The following is a 9,861-nucleotide window of genomic DNA, read 5'->3' as shown; positions in this document are numbered from 1 at the left end:
GGAGGGTCCAAGTCTCCTGGATCTTATCTGATGAGAAAATCACGTTTTCGAAGGTTTCATTCCATTTGGACTCCGTTTGATATTCCTTTTCTTCGAAACCCTAAAACAGGCAAAAAACAGCAATTCTAGGCTGGGCCTCCAGTTAATAGGTTAGTCCCAAAAATAATATAAAAGTGGATAATAAAGCCCAATAATGTCTAAAACAATAGATAATATAGCATGGAGCAATCAAAAATTATAGATACGTTGGAGACGTATCATAACCCTAACCGATGATCCTCCCCTCGTCGCCCTGTTAGAGAGCGATCACCGGGTTGTGTCTGGCACTTGGAAGGGTGTATTTTATTAAGTAACCAGTTCTAGATGTCATAAGGTCAAGGTACAACTCCAAGTCGTCCTGATACCGAAGATCACGGCTACTCAAATAGATTAACTTCCCTGCAGGGGTGCACCACATTTCCCAACACGCTCGATCCCCTTTGTCCGGACACACTTTTCGGGGTCATGCCCGGCCTCGGAAGATCAACACATCGCAGCCCTACCTAGGCACAACAGAGAGGTCAGCACGCCGGTCTAAATCCTATGGCGCAGGGGTCTGGGCCCATCGCCCATTGCACACCTGCACGTTGCGAGGGCGGCCGGAGAGCAGACCTAGCTTCCCTTATACAAGAGCAGGCGTTCCAGTCCAACCTGGCGCTCGCTGCTCAGTCGCTGACGTCACGAAGGCTTCGGCTGATACCACGACGTCGAGTGCCCATAAATGTTCCCGCGTAGTTGGTTAGTGTGTATAGGCCAGTGGACAGACTCAGATCAAATACCAAGATCTCGTTAAGCGTGTTATTTTGAAGTATTCGTGAACGCCGACCAGGGCTAGGCCCACCTCTCTCCTAGCTGGTCTCAACATGCCCTATCACTCCGCCTCAAAGTAACAGTCGGGGGCCGTCGGGAACTCAGGCTCACCACTACCTGGATGGAGCCACCTTCCCCTTCAGCCCCCACATCAGAATCACTTGCGGGTACTCAACGAGCCGACCCGACTTTAGTCACCACCTGTATAGTATGTATATAAGTATAAGTATATACCCGTGATCACCCCCCGAGTGATCATGGACCGATAGTATAGCATGGCAGACGGACAAGAATGTAGGGCCACTGATGATAAACTAGCATCCTATACTAAGCATTAGGATTGCAGGTAAATGTATCAACAGTAGTAGCAAGGACAGGCTATGCATCAGGATAGGATTAACGGAAGCAGTAACATGCTACACTACTCTAATGCAAGAAGTAGAGAGAATTGTAGGCGATATCTGGTGATCAAAGGGAGGGTTTGCCTGGTTGCTCTAGCAAGAAGGGGTCGTCCACACCGTAGTCGAACTGGGGTCCCCGGCAGTCTCGGGGTCTACCGGAAAAAAGTAACGGACGGGGAATACAATAAATAATAAAGCAATCAAAGCAACACAAAGCATAACATGGCAATACATGGTGCTAGGTGTGCCCTAACGCAGTACTAGGTGATACCGGCGAAGGGGGGAAACATCCAGGAAAGTATTTCCGGTGTTTGGCACATTCGGACAGATGAATCGAAGGTGGATTGTTGCATGTTCACTATGCTAAGGACGTGTGGCGGACGATTCGGATTCGACTCGTCGTTCTGAGCAACTTTCATGTACAAAGTATTTTCATCCGAGGTACGGTTTATTTTATACTAATTTTCAAAGTTTTAATAGATAATTCAAAATTCTCGAATTATTATTAATTCGAAATTAATAGTCAAATGCTACGTGCACACACTGAAGTGTACACAGCAGGTTCTACAAAGGCTGACATGTGGGGCATGTTGACTAGTTGACCCAGTCAACATCTGACTGGTCAAAGGATGAATAGTGTAGGTGGGACCCGGCTGTCACTGACTCAGTTTTTATATGGGTTAAACTAAACATTGTTTATTTAATCTATTTAGCATAACTACTAAGTGGGGCCATACTATCGATGACACGGGGGTCAATTAAATTAACTACTTTTGTTAATCCTAAACAAGCTATTAGAGGGAGGGCCACAAGGCACTGGCTGGAAGCCAGTGGCCACACGCTAGCGCGCACACGCGTACCAGGTCGAAGCCATGGCCGGAGCACAGCCGGCGCAAGCGCGGGCCAAGTACGGGGCTTAGCCGACGAGCAGGGTAGGCAAGCGTGGCTCGCCGCCGACGGGCAAGCGGCAGGCGACGAAGATGGGCGGAGCGGGCGCAGTCGGTTGCCGTGGCTGCGGGGGTGGGCGGCCGTGGCCGGTGTGGGCCAGAGCGATGGGGAATGGGGGCGCACGCAGGGGGGGCGAGCAGCGGCAGGGCATGCCGGCGCGGGCGCATCCGGTGCGGCGGGCAAACCGCGGCGCGCAGCGGGCGGCCGCGGGCGCTGGCACCCCCGAGGCGCAGGCGGCGATGCAGGAGAGGCGCAGCAGAGACGCGGCAAGCGGCAGCGGAGCAGCAACTAGTGTCAGCGCAGCAGCAGGGCAAGCGGGGCAACAGCTAGAGCAAGCAGCAGCGCAAAGCGGCCAGGAGCACCGGTAGCAGCCGCGCAACAGCATGAGCAGTAGCGGCAGTGCGCAGAAAGCAGCTGCAGTAAGGAGTAGCATCAGCAGATGTACGCGGAAACTCGGGCACGATGGCAACAGCGGCCTACGGCGTCCAAAACAAAGGGGGACAAGAGGGATCTGAGAGAGGAGCTCACAGTGAATCCGTTGGCCTGCTCGGGAAGGGTCGGGGTGGACCGAAGCGTCGACATCGACGGCGAGTTAGTGGCGGCTGGTTGAAGAAGACGACAATGGTGACATGTACGCAGCTCCTTGGCTCAAGCTGGTCCCTGGAACGGACGAAGTCGAGCGCGGAGATCCTCGACGTGCTCCCGAGCGACGGCGACGACGGTGTCCACGATAATGATGGTGAGGCAGTGGTCACCGCGTGAGTTCCCGAGATTGATTCCGAGCAGATGAGGAAGGGGCGCGATGGGGAAGAAGGGGGAAGTGGACAAGGACGAGCTAGGGTTTCTGGGGGACTGGATTATAGTGTTCAGGAGGCGACGTGGATGACATCCACGGCCATTGCGCCTTGGATGGTCGCCACGCACGTTCTCTGTATAGGGGAGGGAGAAAGGCCTTTGGTGGGCTTGGGCCTGTGGGCTGGTGGATTGGATGCCCAGTTGGGCCAAACGGCGGAAGGGGAGGGGGGAAGGCCCGGGGTTTTCTTTCTTTCCTTTTTCTTTGTTTTCTTTTTATTTCAACTTCGGTTTCTATTTAGTTTCTAAACCATTTGTCTTAATAAAAACAAAACTTGCTCCACAATTAATATAGTAATATAGGCTACTGTCACAAAAAGGTTCGGGGGCAAATAAAATAGTTTGGAGATTTCTACCATTTTGAAAATGCATTTTAATAAATAATTGACCCCTGTTTTAATTATTTTAGGCCACTTAATTACTTTACAAAAAGTTGATTTCACCGCCATAATTGCTTATGGATTATTTACCATTTTTTGAACATTTTAGTTTGACATTTGAAAACTTTTAACGTTTGACTTTAATTTAAATTTAATTTGAATCTGTTTTAAACTAATGCGAGTTTATCGACAGTGACCGAGGTGACGTGGCATCATTAGCAAAGGTTCACTGTAGCTTAATTATCCGAGCGTCACAGTAAGGATCTACACTACATATGCATCGGTATCAATGAAAAAGGTTGTATTTGTGAACTGGACTGTAGAATGCCAAAAGAGAAGGGGAAAGCCTAGCCTATCGAAGACTAGCATCTTCTGGGAACCACCATCTTGCAGCAACAGGAGGGAGTAGAGTAGCATAAAGTAAAGTAGTAGACGTGTTATCAACCTCGGCCAGAAATCCTTTCTCGACTCCTTGCGAGAAAGTAATCCCAGAGCCATACTATCCATTTATCACCTCATATCCAAGTCTCATCTCAAGTATCCAGTTCTAGTTGTATCGATCGGGATACAACTCCAAGTGTCCGTTACCGTAGGACAGGCTATCAATAGATGTTTTCTTCCCTGCAAGGGTGCACCAACATACCCACCATGCTCGATTAACTCCGGCCGGACACACTTTCCTGGGTCATGCCCGGTCTCGGCCAAACAATACGCCGCAACCCGACCTAGGCTTAATAGAGAGGTCAGCACGCCGGACTAATCCTATGCCCCCAGGGGCCATGGGCCATCTCCCCGGGAACTCCTGCACGTTGCGTACGCGGCCGGTGAGCAGACCTAGCTACCTCCTTCAAAAAGGCAGGTGCTTACCAGTCCAACCCGGCGCGCGCCGCTCAGTCACTAACGTCTATTAACCTTCGGTTGATGCATACGACGCAGAACGCCCATACTATGCCCACGTGATGGTTAGTGCTATCAGGCCAGAGGCCCCTTGAATCAAATATCCAAATCGTAGTGGATTAGGAACGCGAGGTAACAAGCAGAGACTCACGAAAGATGTGACCCCGTTGCCCCGTCTCGAGGACTTGCGGCAAGGGCTAGGAATGCCCGGCCACGCCTCGTAATTATCTCGTGGGCACCCTCCAGGTCAACCCGACTCCACATCACTCGCGGGTACCGCTCAGGGTCGACCCGCCTTTCCAAGTAACAGTTGTAAAGTCCAAGTATCCGTGTGTCCAAACATCAAGGGGAAAACCCGAGGAATCACCCCTGGTGAATTCCACTCGATGTAATCATCAAGGTGAACGTAAGAGGATCCACCCTCGAGGTTCATACATGAGGGGTTGCACGACAGAGCCGTATCAAAAGTGGTTACGGAGGAAATCACCCTCCATGACCACGATCGGATAGCTACACTACAGAGATCTCATCAGGAGTGATGTAAGAGGTTCCACCCTCGGCACTCGATGGCAACTCTGCAGAGTCGAGCAACAAAAGGGGCGTGATGTGATGTGAGGGGTCGGGCTCTGGTCGTCGATCACGTTGATCGAGTCGTCGATGATGAAGCAGGGGCAACAAGGACTAGATGGGGTCACTGATGGATCACTAACCAACCTATACTAAGCAGTTTAGGATAAGCAGGTAGGTAACAATAAGCAAGTTACAAAAGCAGACTATGCATCAGAATAGGAGCAATCAATTACAGTAGCAAAATCTAATGCAAGCATGAGAGAACGGAATGGGCAATATCGGGATGATCAAAGGAGGGCTTGCCTTTTTGCTCAGACGAGAAGGAGGGTTGTCGGTGACGTAGTCGATCACGGCGGCATCGGCAGCCATCACGGGGTCTATCGAAGAGAAGAGGGGGAAAACAATAAATACATAGCAAGCAAGTGCATAACAGGACAACAGGCAGGAGCTAGACGTGTTCTAACGCGGTGCTACACGTTACCGGCGAAGGGGATAACATCCGGGAATGCTTTCCCGAAGTTTGGCATTTTCGGACAAACGAACCAGAGGGGAAAAGTTCGATGTTCGCTATGCTAGGGATGTGTGGTGGACGAACGGACCGCGTATTCGGATTCGTCTCGGCGTTTTGAGCAACTTTCATGTAGAAAACATTTTCATCCGAGTTACGGATTATTTTCTATGAATTATCAAAGATTTAAAGATTTTCTGAAATATTTTTATTTAATCTAATCCAAATTTGACCAAGTCAAATTGACTAGTCAAAAAGGGGGGAATGTGGCTCACATGTCATTAGAACATAATTTAATTGGTGGCTAAACTAAAATAGAGAGGTTAATATTAACATAGGGGGCCACATGACATAGGCTAGCAATTATCCTAAGTAGTACTAATTAGTCTAACTACTCTGATCACTAAGTATTTAATCAACCTAAACTAATCAGGGCCAGCCCCACTTGGCAGTGAGCCAGCCCTACCTCCCACGCACACACACAACACACTCACGCAGACCACGCTGCACACACACATTGCACGCACACAGCACACACATACCCACGGCCATGACCAGCAGCGGTAGCAAGCAGAGCAGCTTGCAAGGCGGCACAGGGGCGCTACCAAGCAGCATCAGCAGCAAGCAAAAGCAGCTGCAGTGGCGAGTAGTAGTGCAAGAGCAGCAGTAGCAGTAGGCTGCAGCGCGCATAGCAGCAGCTACGACAGCAGGCGGCGACGTCACTGGCGCAGCAGGAGCAGGGGCGCGGCCCGGGCGGCGAGATCGTGAGCAGGCGCGCGGGGTAGCAGCAGCGCGTGGGCAGGCTAGCGGGGCGCTGTAGCGGGCACGGCGGACTGGGGCGGCAGCCACGCGACGGTCGTGCAGGGGGAGGGGGAGCGAACACAGGGCGCGGGCGACGACGGGCGCAAGGGCGCGCGGCCACGGGCAGGGGGTGTGGCCACGTCGCGTGCGCGTACACTGAAGCTCGAACGCGGCCAGGGTAGAGGACGACCGAGCTCGGGGATGACGACAAACAGCGACGAATCAAAGGGAAAAAGGGGGGAATCGGCCAAGGAGCTCACCGCGGAGCTTGTGGACGAGGTCAGGAGCTGCAGTGGTGGCTGGATGTGTCAAGCTCGACAGCAAGATGCGACGGCCGTGGCGGAAACCATCTCGATCCCGAGCGTATGGTGCCTCTTAGCTTGATTCAGCGGAGGTAGGCGAAAGAGTCGATGATGGCGGAGCTCCTGGAGAACCTCCCGATCGCCGGGGAGGCCAGTGGCCATGAGGATGGCGACGACGCGTCTCGGGAGCGAGCGAAACCGAGAGGAAGAGGACGAGCAAGAGGATAAGTGAGGGATAGGGTTTGTCTACAGGGTCAGGAGCGGTCTTATCCTCATCGGGGGTGCACCGGATGGTCGACACGGCGACAACAACAGCCAGGGCAGCGTGGATGTGCTCCACGCACAGGTTCTCTGCCTCCTATAGGTGAGGATGAGGATAAGGGAGAGATGGGCTGGACCTAGGTTCTGTAGCACTAGAGCCCAAGCGCCTGGCACCCTTTTCTCTTATTTTTTATTTGCTTATGCCTTTCGCTATTGTTTCTATTTAAATGAGCTAGCAAACAATTTTCGTTAATTTTGAAACTTTGCACATAAATCAAACACAACAATACTAGATGGCACAAAATTTTTGGGGCCATTTGGAGTTGCCTAACTATTTTTGGAAATTGAAAAGGCAAATTTAATTGTTGCCGTACCACTCAAATAATTCCAGGGGCATTTTGGGAATTTAGGTGAGGTTGGTTACAACATTACAAATACTTAGAGAATAATTTCCAAATAATGAACTATTTTGATTGCATGAAAGAAGAAGTAAATATTTGACATGCAATTCAAATTGGAATATGGCTTCGATTTTGGACAAGTGGGAAATTAGCTTAGTGATCATAATGACATGACCACCATTAGAGGGAGATCACTGTAGCATGATTCTCGGGGTGTTACACTTGGAATCCTGTACACATCATTTGGGGCCGTGAGCAACACCCCGGCCGGATCTCCTTACGGATGGAACCCGAATAGGCGATAAATCTGGACTAGAGACTTGTGTGGTTAGCCAGGCCATGGTCGATTCCCTTGCTAGGCTTCCGCTTGAAGGTTGCCGAGATACACGACGTGTACATGGTGGTAAGAGGCGAGAGCGTGTGTGAAGAAGTACACCCCTGCAGGGTTAACATCATCTATTCGAATAGCCGTGTCCGCGGTAAAGGACTTCTGGGTTGCCTGTACAGTTCATAGACAAGTGAAAGTGGATACTGTAAAATGCGCAAGATAAGTGTGAGTGCTATGGATGGCCTTCTCGTAGGGAGACGGGAGTGGATCCATAGTGGCGTATTAGTTGGTGAATATGTGGACTCGTGTGCGCCACCTCAAAGAGTTACTTGCAGTCGTAGTTTAGGATAGCCACCAAGTCAAAGCTGGCTTGCTGCGGTCAAACTCCACGACCCCCTTGTTGATACCGATGCATATGTAGTTAGTTCTGATGTAAGTCTTGCTGGGTACATTTGTACTCACGTTTGTTTAATTTATATTTTTGCAGAGAGACTTCAGTCTCGTTAGTAGTTCCGCGTGAACTTCGACGTTTAGCTTGTTACCTCAGCTACGATTTTATACCCTTGGGAGCGTCTTGTAGATAGTCAGGCTTCTCGGCCTTTTTTTATTTGTAGTTGTCTGTACTCAGACAAGATAAGCTTTCGCTTGTGCTATTGCTTGTATGACTTGGATGCTGGGTCATGATACCCATGTTTGTAATATCTAGCTCCTAGGGGCCTAATGAATAAGTACTTTGAGTCATAGAGTTTTATTGTGATGCCATGTTGTATTTGCACATATCGAGCATATTGTGTGTATGTTATTGAAATGCTTGGTATGTGTGGGATCCGACAACCTAGTTGTTTATTCTTGGTAGCCTCTCTTACAGGGAAATGTCTCCTAGTGCTTCCACTGAGCCATGGTAGCTTGCTACTGCTCCGGAACACTTAGACTTGCCGGCATGTGTCCTTCTTCATTCCTGTGTCTGTCCCTTCGGGGAATTGTCACGCGTTGTTCCTTTAAATCCTTGTAGCTTGCTACGACTTGGGTTCATACGTTGATGACCGACACGTTCGTTGATGGGTCATGTATGTCTGTCCCTGTAAGTTAGTGCCACTTTGAATTCACAACTAGTCATGTCGGCCCGGATTCTCTGTCATATGGATCCTAGCGACACTATAAAATACGTGAGCAATAAGGCGCAAACTGTTCCGGACCAGGTAAGATGGCACCCATGAGAATACCGTGCGTGAGGCCACAAAGTGATATGATATATTACATGCTAGATCGATGTAGCTTAGGATCGAGGTCCTGACATTGTGTTATAAAACTTTAAATAATATTGGTTTATTTAGGATATTTTCCCATCAAAAATAGAGACCTCGCCTCAATTTCATTCCCATAATGAAAATGGTTAAGAACAGATTAGTCGCTTGTCAATTAATCAAATTGGAATTAGACTAGCTATTAATTAGGTTGCTCGTTTGTCAAGCAACCGTGCACTTCCTTGGTTCTTATAGCAACCATGTAATGTATGTGCTTCCTTGACTCTCAAGAAACTATGTATTTTTAATAAATCGCACAATGATATTACATCCACACAATAAAAAAACTTTTATGAAGTTAAGAGCTACAAGGGCATCTTCGATCAAAGCCCACTAAAGCTAGAGAGTGATTTTTCTATCATGCATTGGAGGTCTTGTATATGAATTATCCCATTCATTACTTCAGGTGGGCCACTGCCTGTAGTTTTGGGCAGAAATTGCATGATTCAGCACCCGCTAAACGTCCTATACTTTTCTTATAACTTTCAAAGTTGAATCTATTGTATCTTTTGATTTGAAAGTTCAACTTAAGTTTTGTTTGCTTATTTGTGTTGCTTGTAATCAGGGCTTTCAAACAAGACCAGTCCGAAATGCGTTCTAGCAAGTTTTAAAAACTTTAAACAAGTCCATCTATTAAACTTTATAACTTGGAGGATAAATTTACCAAGTTTTAAATACTAAAACTTTAAACCCTAAGCCCTAAACCCTACAAGAAAATGAAACTTGATAAAACTTAATATTACAAATATCAAATATTAATATTATAAACTTGGTAAACTTTTAAAAGTTGTCAAATTGTATTTAAGAGGGATCTTGTTAGAAAGTCCTCGTCGCAAGGAACACAAATATGCAAACGATACTTAAGTTGAACATTCAGTTCAAAATATATAATAGATTTAAATTGAACATGGAATGAAAAAACATAATATTTAAAATAGAACAACAACCATGAGAAGAGATCAATGAACTTGAGGGTGAAGATCGAAGAGAAGAATCAGATAGGAGGATATGGGCAAAGATGCACAAAGAACATCTCAATTCGAGGAACATGATTCTCGG

The 9,861-nt window shown here is 48.3% G+C and overlaps 1 long non-coding RNA gene across 1 annotated transcript; it reads right to left on the bottom strand.

Moving 5' to 3' along the window:
* Positions 1–1,696: 1,696 nt before the first annotated feature.
* LOC125536214 lies at positions 1,697–6,838 on the bottom strand. Its single transcript, XR_007294937.1, has 2 exons — positions 6,467–6,838; positions 1,697–5,274 (listed from the first exon to the last, which is right to left on the bottom strand). It is a non-coding gene; the product is annotated as an uncharacterized LOC125536214 (long non-coding RNA).
* Positions 6,839–9,861: the final 3,023 nt, after the last annotated feature.

This window comes from Triticum urartu, chromosome 2, assembly GCF_003073215.2.
Source record: "Triticum urartu cultivar G1812 chromosome 2, Tu2.1, whole genome shotgun sequence".
Lineage (NCBI taxonomy): Eukaryota > Viridiplantae > Streptophyta > Magnoliopsida > Poales > Poaceae > Triticum > Triticum urartu.
Note: the sequence above shows the minus strand (reverse complement) of the source record. Positions and strands in the feature narration are given on the sequence as shown.